This window comes from Giraffa tippelskirchi, chromosome 3 (assembly GCF_054371585.1).
Source record: "Giraffa tippelskirchi isolate mGirTip1 chromosome 3, T2T-mGirTip1v1.2.pri, whole genome shotgun sequence".
Classification (NCBI taxonomy): domain Eukaryota; kingdom Metazoa; phylum Chordata; class Mammalia; order Artiodactyla; family Giraffidae; genus Giraffa; species Giraffa tippelskirchi.
The window spans coordinates 178,295,344-178,312,607 of record NC_137277.1 but is presented as its reverse complement, the minus strand read 5'-3'; the positions used below and the strand labels follow the sequence as shown (position 1 = coordinate 178,312,607).

Here is a 17,264-nt window from a genome sequence, read left to right as displayed (position 1 = left end):
CTTCACTTTCACTTTCACTTTCAAGAGGGAAAGAATCTGATCTCTTTGTGATGTTTTTGGAACTGTCATTGCCATTGGCCTGTAGGATACTGAAGTTTGCTTCTAGTTTGTTGCAAGTAACAAAACCTTTCTGATAACCCCTCCAGGTAAAGAAGTAATTTAGAACATTTCTTAGTTTCCTTCCAGCCTTGCCTCCCCACCCACCCTGTAGTTCATAACAGCAACAGAGAAGGCACTAAACTAAGTGTCCCACCAGCGTCAAACTCACTTCTCCTGCGTGGGATACCTTTCCTGCATTTTTTGTTAATGGTCAGACCATTGGTCCAGACACTAGGGCATAAGAGAAATCTTACCCTTCTTTGGTTCCTTACTGTTTTCTTCCTTTCCTTTATTGGCAATTGTTGGATGCTATGATCCTCTTACTGATGTCTTCCATCATCCCTAAATTGTTTTGTGTATGTTTTTCTCAGAGCATAGTCCCAAAAAGACTATTAATTCTGTGGTCTTTAAACTTGCTGAGTCTCAGGCTCCTTGATGTGAAAATATAATACTGTTTATTAATGTGGTTAATGAAGTATCAGTGAAGTATCAATACTAGATGTTAGAAAATACTGTAAGTTGTAAAGGTGTCATTATTTCAGGAACTTTCTAAATCTCTTCTGTAACGTCCTATACCACAACTACTGCTGCAGCAATATTGCTAAAACACCCATTAGATCTTGTCACCCTACTCCTTAATTTAGGAACCTTCATGGACTCCTTATTGTCTGCAGGATAAAATCATAACCCCTAGGGTGTGGTATTGAAGGCCTTCCTACTGACTCCATTTAATATTTATCCACATATCCTGCATTCCACTCAGACGACCTCCCAGGTATGGATTTCAGCTTTCCTGGTAGAGAAAGTGACAAAAGCAATCTCTTCCCCAACCCATCTTTTCCTATAGAAATCTTGCACCTTTTACAAGATCTGGTTTAAAGGCTACCTCCCTCGGGGACCTTTCCGAAATATGTACCTTATGCCTTCCAAACTTGAAGTGTACTATTCTTCTGAATTCTGTAACACTTTGTTCTTGCCTTTCATATAGTCCTTTTCATATTTTATCTTGCGTTACAGCTATTTCATTCTGTAATTGCATTAGAGCTTTAACCAGTTGCTTAATCTCCAGAGCTTTATTTTCCTCATCTCTTTTTTTTTAATTTATTTTTAATTTTTTTTAATTTTCCTCATCGCTTAAAACAGGGATGATAATAATATCTGCCTCATAGGAGTGTTAGGATGATTAAATGAGCGAGTGCTTGTAAAGCATTTTAGCATGGTGTTTAGCACACCATGAGTACTCAGTAAATGATAACTAATTGCTATTAGTCACTCAGTGAGCAAATAAAGTACTTAGTATGTGTCGGGCCTTGTATTAAATATAAAAGAGTAATCAATTTGTCTTTTAGGGGAAGGCAGAAATATTTTTAAGATTTATTTATGTTTATTTTTGGCTGTGGTGGGTCTTTGTTGCTGAATGTAGGCTTTTCTCTAATTGTGGTGAGTGGGGGCTACTCCTCCTTGTGTGCGGGCTTTATTGGTTGTGGTCCGTGGGCTTAGTTGCTCCACGGCATGTAGGATCTTCCCAAACCAGGAATCAAACCGGTGTTCCTTGCATTACAGGGTGGATTCTTAACCACTGGACCACCGGGGAAGCCCAGAAAGCAAAAATATTATGAACACTTGTCAGAAACATGATGAGTCAGGCAGCAGTTATTCATCATTAATTTCAGCAAATGTTTCTTGAATGCCTACTGTGTTTCAGCTACTGTTCTGGGCCCTGGAAATATAGCAGTGAATGAAGCAGACAAAAGTATACTTTTCTAATGAAATCCTAGAGTTTAAATTCTAATGGGTAATTGAGAAAAATTAACCAAATGGAAACTGACAGGCCAACTACTGATTGATGAGTTCCAGCCAGTTGTTGCCATTACAGAATGTAGGTCTAATGTTGCCTTATTGCATAACTTCCCAGGTCTTTCCATAGTCCTTTTCCCCAGAGGTTGGAAATCTGAATTTTAATATGATTTCTTAATAGATTAAACATTTTTAGATGTTGCAAGCTAATTTTTAAAATCTAAAAATATCTTGGAAATCAACAGGTGGTCCAGTGGTTTGGACTCTGAGCTTGCACTGCAAGGGGTATGAGTTCAATCCCTGTTTGGGGAACTTAGATTCTGCAAGCCGCTGATGCAACCAGTAAATAAACAGATAAATCTAAGAATATCTACTTCAATATAAATAAATAAATGTTTTTAAGAAACAGAATCTAAAAACATTAAGCTAACCAAAAATAGAAGAATATTTGAGGCCAAATATAGCCCCCAAACTGCCTGTCTTATTGATAAGTTTTGCCTTCATTAATATTCTATGTATTTTATAAACTGTCTCAAGTAGTCTATGTATTTTACCATATTCTGTGTATTTAAAAAATATTTTTGAGTGGTCTACTGGATAGAACTCGGGACTTACACTGCAGTGGCCCAGGTTCAATCCCTTAGGGAACTAAGATCCCACTTGATGTGTGGCCAAAAAAAAAAAATAATCTTTAAGATAATTTTAAGTCTTTGGCTTCCTTAGATCTGATTAGCTGGTCATTATGTTATTTTGTGTTGTTTTATTGTGATGTGGCAAGTAAAATTCTGGTACTTAGGATCGTTTACTTCCAGAGACATGAGCTCTGCTGTTTCTTTGTTCCTCTTTGTTGCATCATTAACATTATCTTCCATTCAGTTTCTTGACAGAACTCTATGCTGTTTATTTTGTAAATGTTAATTTAGTTAAAACCAACTATCTTATAAATCCACTTAACGAGATGCAAACCACAGTGTGATGCAGTATGATAAATGTGAATGAACTTCTTCACCCGCAGATAAAAGTTGCCAGTATTAATAGGCTAATATATAATAACAGATAAAAATTGCGAGTATTAATAGGCTAATATATAATAAAGGTAAGCCCTACTAATGTATAAGTACATATTATATCATATATTAGTAAAAATATACATGTATGCTTTTCTTCCTATGTCCCAGTTGATTTTGTATCTCATACTTTGGAGACCATTATGGAATAAACATTTTGAGTGAGCAATCCACCCCAGCCTAGGGGAGTCAGGGAAAGCGTTAAGCTAATGAGACCTGACCTATGGATGTGATTTGTCAGCAGCAGGGTGGAAATGGTTTCACAAGCAAAAGATTGGTAGGCTTGGTGGTTGGTAGCATTTTGGGGAATGATATTTAGACCTTAGCCTGATGACAGTGAAATGCTATTGAAAGGTTTTAATCTCAGAAGTGACATGATCAAATTTATTTATTTATATTACTTGAAAGCTCTGGGGAGAATAAATTAAGACTGCTAGAAGATTCTACCCAGGAGATTCTTTAAGTAGTTGGTGGGGTTTTTTTTGTTTTGTTTTTAATTTATTTTTGGCTGTGCTGGGACCTCGCTGCTGAGCGAAGTCTTTCTCTAGTTGTGGTGATCAGGCTTCCTATTGTGGTGGCCTCTCCAGCTGCAGAGCACCAGTTCTGGGTGCACAGGCTCAGCAATTGCTGCTTGCAGGCTCCAGAGTGCAGGCTCAGCAGTTGTGCCTCATGGGCCTCGGCATGTGGGATCCTCCTGGACCAGGGATGAAACCCGAGTTCCCTGCACTGGCAAGCGGATTCCTAACCACTGGACCACCAGGGAAGTCCCAGTAGTTAGTTCTTAAGTAGTATGGTAGTCCTAGCAAGAGATGTTCACAGAGATTGAGAGATAGTTACAGTAGAGAATGTTGTTGTTCAGTCACTCAATTGTGTCTGACTCTTTGCATCCCCATTGACTGCAGCATGCCAGGCCTCCCTGTCCCTCACCATCTCCCCGAGTTTGCCCAAGTTCATGTCCATTGCATCGGTAATGCCATCCAGCCATCTCGTCCTCTGACACCCTCTTCTTCTGCCCTCAATCTTTCCTAGCATCAGGGACTTCTCCAATGAGTCAGCTGTTAGCATCAGAAGACCGAAATACTGGAGTTTCTGCTTCAGCATCAGTCCTTCCAACAAGTGTTCAGGGTTGATTTCCCTTAATACTGACTGGTTTGCTGTCCAAGGGACTCTCAGGCATCTTCTCCAGCAAGCACCACAGTTCAAATGCATCAATTCTTCAGCACTCCACCTTCTTTACAGTCCAGCTCTGGACCACTGGGGAGACTGTAGCCTTGACTATACAGACCTTTGTCCCCCTTTGTCCGCAAAGTAATGTCTCTGCTTTTCAACACACTGTCTAGGTTTGTCATAGCTTTCCTGTCAAGAAGCAGTCGTCTTCTGATCACAGTAGAAACTTTGAATTACCAAGCTTGGTTATTGTTTCATTTGGAGGCTGAAAGTGGTTGGGGGACAGGGGTGGGATTAAGCATGACCCCTGGGCCTCTTGCCTTGAGCAGCAGAGTGGATAGGGTTGCTGTTAACTGAGTTGAGTTTAAATCTAGACATTTCGAGCAATCTCTGTGACCTCCAAGGGAAGATGTCCAAAAAACAACTGGATAGAGAAGTCTGGAACTCAAGAGTGGGGCTTGGGGTTGGAGATAGAGGGTTGATCATCTGTTTATTATGTGGTGACTGAAACTGCGGGAATCACTGATAGTACCTATGGAAAATGTGTATCATAGGAGATGGGCTGACAAGAGAACCTTTAATGTGCAGGAAGAAATGGATCAGCAGCCATAATTTGAAGAAAGTTAAGGAGTGATTGATGTCTCATAAACCAATGGAAAAGAGTACTTTTTTTATTTATTATAAAATTTTATTTATTTTTGGCTGCACCGGGTCTTCGTTGCTGCCAGCGGGCTTTCTGTAGTTGGCGGAGAGTGGGGGCTCCTGTCGAGTTGCAGCGTGAAGGCTTCTCATCACCATGGCTTCTCTCAAAGCATGGACTCCAGACAGTGGGCCGGAAGTTATGGTGCACCGGCTTAGTTGCTCTGAGGCATGCACAGTCTTACTGGAACAAGGATCAAACCTGTGTCCTCTGCATTGGCAGTTGGATTCTTAACTACTGGATCACCAGGGGCATCTGAAGAGTTTTAGGAAGAAGGAAATGGCTGTCAGAATTGAGTGCTGCCAAGAGGACCAGCAAAATAAGGACTGAAATTGAATTTAGCATCATGCACTCCTTCAGTGTCTTTTACAAAAACAGTTTGACAGCATGGAAGCAGATTGGAGTGGACTAAGATGAGAGAGGAGAGACAAACTGTTTCAAGAAGTTTGAAATAAAGAGAAAAGAAGCAGATTAATGAGACTCTTGTAAAGCCTAGGCAAGAGATCATGAAGATCAGAGTTAGGGTAATGGCAGTAGGAAAAAGAGACAGAGTCCAGAAATAATTAGGAAATAAAGCCACTATTCTTAGTGATTGGAAATGAGGATACGGGAAAAAGAGTTGTCAAGGGTGACTCACAAGATTCTGTCTTGAAAAGCTGAGAAGATACTGACTGGTACAGATCCTTAATCCCTTTAATCAGTGTTTTCTCAACCTTTCCATTTATTGTCACCTTCCTAAGAAGCCTTCTTAGATATTTTTTTTACCTAATGCATCCCTCCCAGGAAATTTTAAAACACAGATATACTCTATGGTTTTTTATATGCAGTAAGTATGTCTATGCTTTATACATAAAAAGAGTAAACATAAAACTTACTTTATATTCAATGCAAGGTTAAAAGTGACTGAACAAGATTTTTAGGTTAAAGTTAAATTAAAAGACTATTTACATTTAGCTAAATTTTATAGCTGTATTTGCTGGGTAACTTTGATTTAATTACTTATAAGTTATATCAAATTGCATATGCAAATTAGTATTTATAAATACAGAAACAAACTAATCAAAACTTTAAAAATTATTTAAAGCTGTTCATTTTGCAGCAAAAGTGAAACAGTAGAAAAAGTCAGTTTCTGAAATTATTGTTAGTAAACTTTTTAACTTTTGCTTGATATGAGAAAATAACTTTTAACAAGCTGCTAGAAAGTCATTCATATAGTTAACATTCTTTGTTTTTAGCACTTAGCGTAATTAATTGGGACAAATTTTAATTTGTAGGATTAAATAATAAAATGTAAAGTTTTAATTGCCAAAACCCATGTCACATACAAAAGCACTGGGGATCAAACATAAATAACATCCACATAACAGGCATGCTCATTGCTCAGACCACCTCTTGTCATATGACTTCAAAATTCAGCCATCAGTCAAGAGAAAGTCCCCCAGTCATGGCCATCTGTTTGCCAAAGCTTTGTAGTGCGGGTCTTAGATACTTTTTTTTTTGTCAGCCTTTCATGAAGTCAGTGTCAGTGCTGCTCATGGCATACTCAAGAAAATCCAGCAAGAAAAATTAGATACTAGGAAATAAAGCATTATTGATAAAGGTTGAGCTTTGGAGGGCCACATACCATTGTAAAATCTAAGTTCTTCCCCTCTCTCATTAACCAGTTTCACCCTTTTGAGTGTATAACACCTCCAGCAGGGTCTGGGGTAGAGCCCCGTATAGTCAAATATTATTAATCTTTTCTGGCAAAGCATTTGAACGTTGAGTGAGATTAATAAGGGTTGTAAGTAGTCTCATGTTGGTTTTTGTTTGTAATATTTATTTATTTATTTGACTGTGCCAGGTCTTAGTTGTAGCATGTGGGATCTAGTTCCCTGACCAGGGATCAAACCCTGGCCTCTGTATTGGGAGCTTAGCCACTGGACCACCAGGGAAGTCCCCTCATGTTAGTTTATTCAGGTTTTGTTGCTTAAATATATTTTGAGGTTATATATACTAAAAACATTCTTAATTTCAGTGCTCTTTTGATTCCAGCAATCCAAATAAGGTGTTGTGGTCAATGAAGTGTATAAAGAATGAATGAGGAGCAGGTTTATGGAGACAATGCTGACTTAAAAAAATTTTGTTTAAAGCATTTGAGGTGCTTATGTAACATGGGTAGAAGAAACACCTTGAGTGTTAGGTATGACTGCAGATGTGGATTTGAAAGTCATCAGCTTTTAAATCTTCCAAAGAAGCAATAATTGTAATGAGACGTGATTAAAATTGCTTATTTTGCAGTGAGGTAAATGAGAACCAGCCCTTTTTAAAAAATCTGGCTCATTGGTTCTTACAGCCTAGCTTTGGAAGGAATGAAGATGGAATAGAAGGTAAAGATTAAGAGAAAGGAGCTACAGTGTTAGGAGAAAGGAAGAGGAAAAATCATCTATTAATGGAGAGCAAGGAAATAGAATTGTTCTTTTTGACTCTAACTTCCGGGAAATTGCCCTCATGGGGAATTGAAGATTTTCAGAGTAGGATCTAGGATGAAAAAGGAAATACCACTGATTCAGCATTTAGGCCCTAGACCCTTTCACATTACCTCATCAGTCATATGGGGCTATAAAGTTTATTATTAAAATGAGAAGCAGAGATTCAAAGTAGTGGGTAATTTGCCCATGGTTTTTCAGCTGGGATGGGAAGCCGTTCAGCTGACTCCCAAATCAGTGCTCTATCTCATTATATCATATTGGAAGGAGCTGACAGGGTTTGAGGGGCACACTGAGTGTCTGTCTGTAGTACGTCTAATGAGGACAGAGAGGATTCCCTTTGTGTGGCCTCTTAGTCTGGCTCTTCCCAACATTGTCCCAGGCTCTTTGTACACAGGGCCTCAGAAGATCACATTCCAAAGCCAGCTCCTTCTTTTTGGATTAATATATACAGGTTAGAGAAATCCTACTTTTAACTTGTCAGAATGGCTGTTGGAAAAGCTCTTTCTCCTATTAACCAAAGGTTGAAATGAAGACCTGATCAGAAGGATTTGTGTAGTTCTCCCACAGGTAATGCAGAACCCTCCTTGTTGGAAGACTGGGGATGAAGGGGTGCAGTGCTGCAGAACAGGGACCAGCAGTTCACTGTTGTCTCAGAAACACTCTGCTTGTGGACCTTTGTATTTATATCTCTCTAACCAAACTGGTCTTGTTCCTCCAACCAGCCTTGGGCTTTCTGATCTCTTAGTTTTGAACTGCTCTCCCTCCCCACCTAATTGCCTTCAGAAATAATAACCATCTAGCCTTCAAAGACCACTTCAGAGGTCACCATACAGTAAAAATAGTTCTCACTTCCACCCTGTGATGTCATTGCACACTTAGATTCCTTTTTTTTTTTTTGGCCCTGCTGCTTGGCATGTGGGATCTTAGTTCTCTGATCCTGAGCTCATTGAAGAAGAACTGTAGAGTCTTAATCACTGGACCGCCAGGAAAGTCCTTTTTGGTTCTTGATGGTATGAAACTAAACTAGATTGTAAAGCTTCCCGAAGGCAGAAACTTTAGCAGAGTGCCTGGCACATACATTTTATTAAGTGAATAATAAATCACTTGTTTATATGAGTCAGTTGAGAGATTTAACCATTTGGATTTTTTCCCCCCTTGATTTCTTGAGCAGTATGAGTACTTGAGAGTTATTCAGTGAATGTTTTGGCATTGACTTAAGTGTAAGGTGAGTGCTTTGGTTTTCCTGCTTTTAAGTAATTCATTATAGTTTCTTATGGCAGCTAGTGGTAGTGGCAGTGGGGTGTCCCTAGGAAGGTAAGAACCTTTAGATTCTGCACAGTCTACAAGGGATATTTGGAAATTTTCTTTTGGAGAAATTGGACTACAGCTATCCTGTTGTTTAGTTGCCGAGTCGTGTCTGACTGTTTTTGCGATCCCATAGACTGTAGCCCACCAGGCTCCTTCTGTCCATGGAATTTCCCAGGCAAGAATACTGGAGCGGATTACCATTTCCTTCTCTAGGGAATCATCCTGACCCAGGGATCCATCCCACTTCTCCTGCATAGGCAGGCGGATTTTTTACCACTGAGCCACCAGGGGAGCCTGTAGCTATCGTAGACCTCACCTGTATCTCTCGCCACCCCTTACTTCCCCATTCCTAGGTCTGAGCATTGCACTTATATATATAGATTCAAGGGCTAAAAGGACTAGTAAATGAATGCTAGGAGAGAATTAGGACTAGAGAACTGGGACTATCAACTGTCTGGTTGATTCAGTACCTCAGAGTGCCATGCTTCTCTTAGGTCTCGAGCTTTGAATATATTAGTTTTGTGTACAAAAAAATAGTTTTCCCACATGATCTTTTAGCCAGACCTCCTGGTTTATAGATTCAGCTTTGTTTCCTGGAGTGATCATTCTTCAGCCCAGTCCTGTGAGGATCTGCCAGAATATGAGCAGCCTTATTATGGCTCCATTATGGACTAATCCAATTGTCTATAGAGAAGTCGCTCCCATTGTCTTGGTGATTAGCAGTTCTGACAGGCTTGCAGATAACCCCTTGAGAGCCTCATTCTGTCAGACTGTTTCAGTACTGTTTTCTTGTTTGCAGTATTGCTTGGTCATAGAGCTCTGAGAGAAATTCCAGAAGTTTGGAAAACTACTACCAAACCCAGTCCTACCTTGCCAGAATAGTATTTTATTTTTCACAAAGCAGTTTCGTGTGTATTCTTATAGGACCTTCACTGTAACTCTGATGTAGAGAAGGTAAGGGTAGGAAAATTGAGATCCAGATAAGTGACGCCCAAGGTTGCACACTTGTTAAATAGCAGACCAGAAATCAGATAGTCTGTTCCTGGTGTGCCTGCTGGAGGTCCATCCAGCACAGCTGCCTTCTCTCAGCCTAAGTATTTCTATTATAAACCCTTGGAGATAGTCTACCCATTCACATAATGTTGAATTTTTAAAATAGATTTCAAGCCCTACACCAGAAGTGGGAGGATTAATTCAAATGGTTGTTTTTGTTTTTCCTTTAAAGTGGCATACAGCCTTCAGATGACTACCTAACTACCTGCCAGTCCCTACAATTTTCTACTTCCGTTAGTATCTGTGTTGGTATCTTCTGATATTTGTATTCCCTAATCTTGGCAAGAACTGGACCACATCTCATTGATGGATTTAGATAGGCAATGGTTAGGGTGGTAGAATCTAAGGAGGAACATTGACATTTCTTCCAAGAAATAACAAAGGAGTTCCCTGTGGCTAGTATGCTGTTAAGTAGAATATATGTAATAGAGCTTTGACTTTAGTCAGAAAGATCTGGATTAGTGTATCCCACTTACTATTATCTAGGGCCTTCTGCAAGTTGTGCCTCTATTTTCTCACCTCTAAAATGGGAGTTTTATATGAGCTTAGACTTAAAAGCTAAGTGAATTATTACTAAGTCATTACCAATCAAATTTGAATTTTCCCTGGGAACATACCCTCTGTAGAGGTTAGAGATGACTTTGGCATTTTGAAAGAACTTTCAAAAGGGATATCTTGACTTATAGTCCAGATTTAATAGATAAAAATATTCCACCATGGTTAGAAGCTTTGGAAAACATTCTGGACTGGACTTGAAAAGAGTGCTTCATTCACATCAAGCAATGAGGACACAGATGTGTAATTTTCAGCAGGAGCATCATGATCCTTGCCTGCCTTGGTGCCTGACAGAAGTGTCCTAGCAGGACATGGAAATAAGTAGCATGACACATGAAAGGAACTTATATACAGCAATAATTTGTTAGTTTAGTAGATTGGTTCTGTCACAAAAACTTTGAAGGCATCTCAGTGCTAAATTCATTAAGCAAGGACTTGTGTTAATCACAGGATTACCCTAACATGCTATTGCTATGTATAATGCCTAAAAAGAATAAGTATGTATATGGAAAAGAATGAAGTTGGACTCCTGCCTTACACATAAAAATTAACTTAGTGGATCAAAGACTTACAAAATGTAATAATAGCAAACGAAGCAACAGACAAACAATTAATCTCAAAAATATACAAGCAACTTCTGCAGCTGAATTCCAGAAAAATAAACGACCCAATCAAAAAATGGGCCAAAGAACTGAACAGACATTTCTCCAAAGAAGACATACAGATGGCTAACAAACACATGAAAAGATGCTCAACATCACTCATTATTAGAGAAATGCAAATCAAAACCACAATGAGGTATCATTTCACACCAGTCAGAATGGCTGCTATCCAAAAGTCTACAAGCAATAAATGCTGGAGAGGGTGTGGAGAAAAGGGAACCCTCTTACACTGTTGGTGGGAATGCAAACTAGTACAGCCACTATGGAGAACAGTGTGGAGATTCCTTAAAAAACTGGGAATAGAACTGCCATATGACCCAGCAATCCCACTGCTGGGCATATACACCGAGGAAACCAGAATTGAAAGAGACGCGTGTACCCCAATGTTCATCGCAGCACTGTTTACAATAGCCAGGACATGGAAGCAACCTAGATGTCCATCAGCAGACGAATGGATAAGGAAGCTGTGGTACATATACACAATGGAATATTACTCAGCCGTTAAAAAAATACATTTGAATCGGTTCTACTGAGATGGATGAAACTGGAGCCCATTATACAGAGTGAAGTAAGCCAGAAAGAAAACCAACAATACAGTATACTAATGCATATATATGGAATTTGAAAGATGGTAACGATAACCCTATATGCGAGACGGAATAAGAGACACAGATGCATAGAACAATTTTATGGACTCTGAGGGAGAAGGTGAGGGTGGGACGTTCTGGGAGAATAGCATTGAAACATGTATATTATCATATGTGAAACAGAACACCATTCCATGTTCGATGCATGAGACAAGGGCTCAGGGCCGGGGCAATGGGATGACCCAGAGGGATGGGATGGGGAGGGAGGTGGGTGGGGGGTCCAGGAAGGGGAACACATGTAAACCCATGGCTGATTCATGTCAATGTATGACAAAAACTATTACAATATTGTAAAGTAATTAGCCCCCAACTAAAATAAATACATTTATAAAAAATAAAAAAACAAAGACTTACAAAATGTAAAGAGCTAAATCTATAAAACTTTTAAGAAAGCATAGGAGTAAATCTTTATGACTTTGGATTAACAGCCTTTTCTTAGATATGACACTGAAAGCACAAGCTACCCCTCACTCCCCACCCCCCAAAAAAAGATAAATTAGACTTAGTGAAAATTTTAAACTTTTGTGCTTCAAAGGACACAGTCATGGATAATAAGAATTATGTAAGTGCTCACTCATAATTGCTTTAGTTTGGCTGACAGGTAGCTGACACATCAAAATGCAAGTCAGTTTTAATAATTAAATGATTCTTGGGTTCTGCTTATCTACATTCATCTTTTCTCATTTTCTATACAAATGTGTATATTCCTTTTCCAGATTTGGGGTTTGGTATTTTTATTTTGTTGAATTTATTGTAAGCCACTTCAGATCTTTTGGAAAACTAAAATTTAAAAATGTTGAATATTTGAGAGTATTTATGTGCTGTGCGCTGTGCTATAGATTCTTAATCTCAAAGATTTAATGATCTGGAAATGAGAGGTGATAAGTTGTACTAAAACAGGGTCATTGATGGTTGTCAGTGGGAACCAATTTATGGTAACAGGTGTCACAGATAAACAAAGCTGGACACTAGTTAAAGTGGTAAGGACAGATTTTAAGCAGTTATATACTATTGCAATAAGGAAAAGTGTGAACTGATTTCACCTTTGATTTGTACAGAGGTAACTTTAAAAAAAAAAGGATGAGGGAATAAGGGTCGGAGTGAGAGAGAACTCCATACAGTCAGGGAAATGAAAAATTACAAAATGCAAGGAAGGGGAGGTGGTTCACATGAAACCCAGCCGGGCTTGCTACTGGTGCTTATTGAAAGTAGTCTCCTGTCCTCCCACAGAGCCTGGGAAACAGGAACCCTATTTTCAGATGCTAGCTGAAACAGCAAATTCATTCAGCAGCCTTGAGAGTTTCCCAGCAGGCACTTTTAAGTGTGGCTGGGGTCATCTAACAATGTGACCTTGAGCTGTTAGAAACTATTAGTGTTTTTTATTCACATCTTAATAGGCCACGGTTGAACTTCATCTAAAAAGGGTTCAGAGGAGCCTGGATAGAGTTTAGTTAAGGACAGAATCTTTGGTACAAGTGAAAATCAGTTTACCAGCCTGTCATCTTAGGGGAATAGAAAGTTCATGAGTGACACTAAGACTAGGTGAATGGTAATGGCATGAATTCTGAACTAGGGAAGCTAGGGGAAGTAACTGGTTTAAGGAGACAGAAAGTGAGGTGGAGCTAGCCAGTTAGGCATTTGAAAATACACTTGACAGATTGTGACACTAGAGATTTGGTACTTGGTGTAAAAGTGGACACTGAAGCTAAGGGAGACCATTTGGGAAAGGAGGCTGCTTCTGCTGAGAAGAGGACTAAAGGTAGATACACACTGACACTGAGGGATTGGTGTTATGAAACCGGAGAAGAAATAGTTAGAAAGGTAGGAGAACTGGTAGAGGGTGGTGCCATCAGAATCATGGGTAGAGTTTCAAGAAGGCAAAGGTGACTGTCAGTGACAAATTAGAAAGTCAAATACAATGAATTCTGACAAGGTTACTGGATGTAGCTGTCTAAAATGTCTTTTTCTGAGTCATTTGTGTCCTGAAATCTTTTTTCTTTTAAGCTTATTTCTCATTTGTGTGTGTGTGTGTGTGTCCTTCCATCAGAGCATTTCCATTCAGACCCATTCCATTTTCAGACCCATTCTTGAGGAAACTTATGGTTTCTGGATTTCTAGGAAGCAGTCTTTTTAATTCTGCTTTTAGAAGATCTGCTTCCCCCCAGTCCCAACGAAGATTCCTTTGCTGTACATTTCTTCCCTTACCTTAAACTTGATGGCAAACACGTGTTAAGCAACTGTTATGGCTAGACCATATGTCTGGGACAATGTAGGTATTCAGTAAGTATTGAGTAGGTATTTGAACAGTGATTCATTCAGCAAACACTTGTATATAGCATAGATACTGGAAATACAACAAAAGTTTTTGTAGAACTTACACAGCTTATGGAAGAGAACAGATACAGATTGTAAATAGTGTAATGAAGGAAATAAAACAGGTGTTCTGACAAAAATGGAGTCGCTTACTTTGTGGTGACAGGGGAAGGACCTAGCAATTCTAAGAGCTAGGGAAGAGAATTGTTGGCTGAAAGAAAACAGGAAATGTGAAGACTGAGTCCAGAAACAGCTTGATAATTTCCGAATACTGAGAGCCATTGTGACAGGAGCATTTGATGACTGAGGGTAAAAAATTGAATGAGATGAGATGAAGATATAGGCAGCGCTTTAAATTGTGAAGATTTTACTTCTACATGGGAGCAGTGGTATAGTCTGGTTTTGTTTTGTGGTGTTGGATTGGGGGTGAGTTGTTGTAGTTGCCAGGCAAGAGATGACTTGGGAAGGGTGACTTGGGAAGGGGTGCTGTTCTTAATCTCTCAGCCATATCCGACTCTTTGTGACCCCACGGACTGTAGCCTCACAGGCTCCTCTGTCCATGGGGTTTCTCCAAACAAGAATACTAGAGCGGGTTGCCATGCCCTCCTCCAGAGGATTGGAGGATCTTCCCAACCCAGGGATTGAACCCATCTCCTGCATTGCAGGTGGATTCTTTACTGTTTGAGTCACCAGGGAAGCCCATGAATACTGGAGTAGGTAGCGTATCCCTTCTCCAGGGGATCTTCCCAACCCTGGAGCCAAACAGGGGTCTCCTGCATTGCAGGCAGATTTCTTTACCAGCTGAGCTACTAGGGAAGGGGTGAGAGAGATATAAGTACATTCAAGATACATTCAGGATTTGTCAGTAGATTTGATCAGAGATGTGAGAAGAGAAGGAATCAAGGATGATTTTTTTTTTTTTTAACCTAGGGTTTGGATTAAGTAGTTTGTAAATACTCTTGCTGTTGGGGGAGTTAGAAATTGTTAGTTTCGCATACCAAAGTGAAGATTTTGATGTGTGTGTGTGTGTATAGTCACTAAGCCATGTCCTATTCTTTGCGACCCCATGGACTGCAGCAGACCAGGCTTCCCTGTCCTTCACTAGCTCCTGGAGCTTGCTCAAATTCGTGTTCATTGAGTCAGCATGGGAGCATGAATATGCTCTGCCACTCTCTTCTGCTTTTGCCTTTAGTCTTTCCCAGCATCAGGGTCTTTTCTAATGAGTCAGCTGTTCACATCAGGTGACCAAAGTATTGGAGCTTCAGCATCAGTCCTTTCAATGAACTTTCAGGGTGATTTCCTTTAGGATTGACTGGTTTGATCACCTTACAGTCCAAAGGACTCTCAAGAGTCTTCTCCAGCACCACAGTTTGAAAGCATCAGTAGGTCGTTGCATATGTGAGTCTGTAGCACAAGAGAAAGGACTTGGCTGGGGACGTAAATTTGGGAGTTATGAGAATGGATGGAATCACCTTGGGAATGAAGATGGATACTAGTATGTACATGTAGGAGGGAGGAGCCATCAAGAGAGACTGAGAATATTGGATGAGTTGGGAGTGGTGCCAAGAAAATTGAGTATTTTGAGAGAAGGGATTAGTAACTACTATGGAGGGGTTAAGAGGACAGAGGGGCTTCCCTGGTGGCTCAGTGGTAAAGAATCTGCCTGCCAGTGCGAGAGACATGGATTCGATCTCTGATCCAGGAAGATCCCACATGCCAGGGGGCAACTACTGAAGCCTAGTTGCTTCTAGTGTCTGTGCTCAGAAACAAGAGAAGCCACCTCAATGAGAAACCCACTCACTGCAGCTAGAGAGTAGCCCCCCACTCCCAACAACTAAAGAAAAGCCCACAATGGAGCAATGAAGACCCAGCACAGCTGTAAATAAATAAAATTATTTTTAAAATTAAAAAAAGAGGACAGAAATTTCTGTCCATGTGGAGGTTGTAGGTGACCTTGATAAAAGTGGTTTTTCTTTGGAGTAAAAGGAATGGAAGTCAGATTTGAGGAGTTAAAAGAGTGAAATAAAGCACACAGAGTCTACAGTATTGGCAGCGCCTTTTTTTCTTTGACATTTATTTGACTTTGCTGGGTCTTAGCTGTGGCATGTGGGATCTCGTTCCCTGACCAGGGATCAAACCCAGGCCCCCTTCATTGGGAGTACGGAGTTTTAGCCAGTGGACCGCCAGAGAAGCCCGGCAATGCCTGTTTTTTAAAATTGGTTATTTCATTATGTTGTTATATCTTATATGTAAAATGTGTAATATTCAAGAAACATGTTACATTAATTGTATGTGAATGGAGAGTTAGGGTATGTAGATGACTTTCAAGAAGAAAGATCTGATTACCATCAGATTTAGTATCACCTGGACAACCTGCCATTAGATGCCTCCTGATGTGATGTGGTATGCAGCACAAAATATCACCTGTGTTCTTGCCAAAAAGAAAAAAAAATACATTTTAAAAAAAAATTGTTATTTATTTTGGCTGCTTTCTCTTTGTCACTGCTCTGGCTTTTCTCTAGTTGCCGTGAACAGGTCTACTAGTTGTGGTGAACTCTGTTGCAGTAAGTGGACTTCTCATTGGGTGGCTTCTCTTGTTGCAGAGTACTGCCTCTAGGTATGCCAACTTCAGTAGTTGCAGCACCAGGCTTAATTGCCCCACAGCATGTGGAATCTTCCTGGAGCAGGGGTTTAACTGGCAGGCAGATTTCCAACCACTGGACCACTAGGAAAGTCCTCTTCCCCAAATATATTTGTAACTTAAATCTGTTCTAATCTCTAGACCTAACTTCCCTTTTGCAGGAAAAACAGGGCATAAGGGTATAAATTAATGACACAAAGCTAGAATGTGGGGCATTTGTTAAGGCAACCAGTCTCTTCAGAGTCAGTAACACAAGTAAGCAAAAGGGTTGGGGGAAAGGAGGACAGGGACATTGTAGATTAAAAGTGACCAAATGTTGAAATAATGATGTAATTTTTTAAAAGTACCAAAATTTTACCATCAACTTTATAGGCATTCACCATAGTTATCTGCTAGGTAGACCAACAAGAAGACAGGCAAAATTTAAGCCAGTCTGTGTTGTTTTCTTACGGCATCGTTGATAAGAAACGGGGCCATGTGAGTTTAGAACATCTTTAAAAAATGATTGCATTTATTAGTCTCTGTATCTATCACTTGTTATCTTCCCACCCTTCCAATCCCAGCATCATAGTAGCTTTTATACACTTCGGAGGAGTTTTGATTTCATGAATTCCAATGGTACAGGTGTTCACAAAGGGTCACATGTACTTTAGATTTTATGATTGGAAGGGTGGATTTTATGATTGGAAGGGTTGATTGGATTTGTGGTTTAGGAAAAGAACTCACTACAAAAGAAAAACCTATATTATGAAGTTGAGTTTCTAAAAGTCATATGGTGGGTAGA

General features: G+C 39.8%; 1 protein-coding gene across 4 annotated transcripts in view; it reads left to right on the top strand.

Moving 5' to 3' along the window:
* KPNA6 (karyopherin subunit alpha 6) overlaps positions 1-17,264 on the top strand; it is a 59,133-nt gene that overhangs the window by 4,014 nt on the left and 37,855 nt on the right. The window contains exon 1 of one of the 4 annotated variants that reach the window (XM_081585952.1): positions 71-146. The exons of the other annotated variants lie outside the window; for them this stretch is intronic. The gene's annotated coding sequence lies outside the window, so the exon portion shown is untranslated. Of the gene's footprint in view, positions 1-70; positions 147-17,264 lie in introns of those variants that run through there. 4 annotated transcript variants of the gene reach the window in all.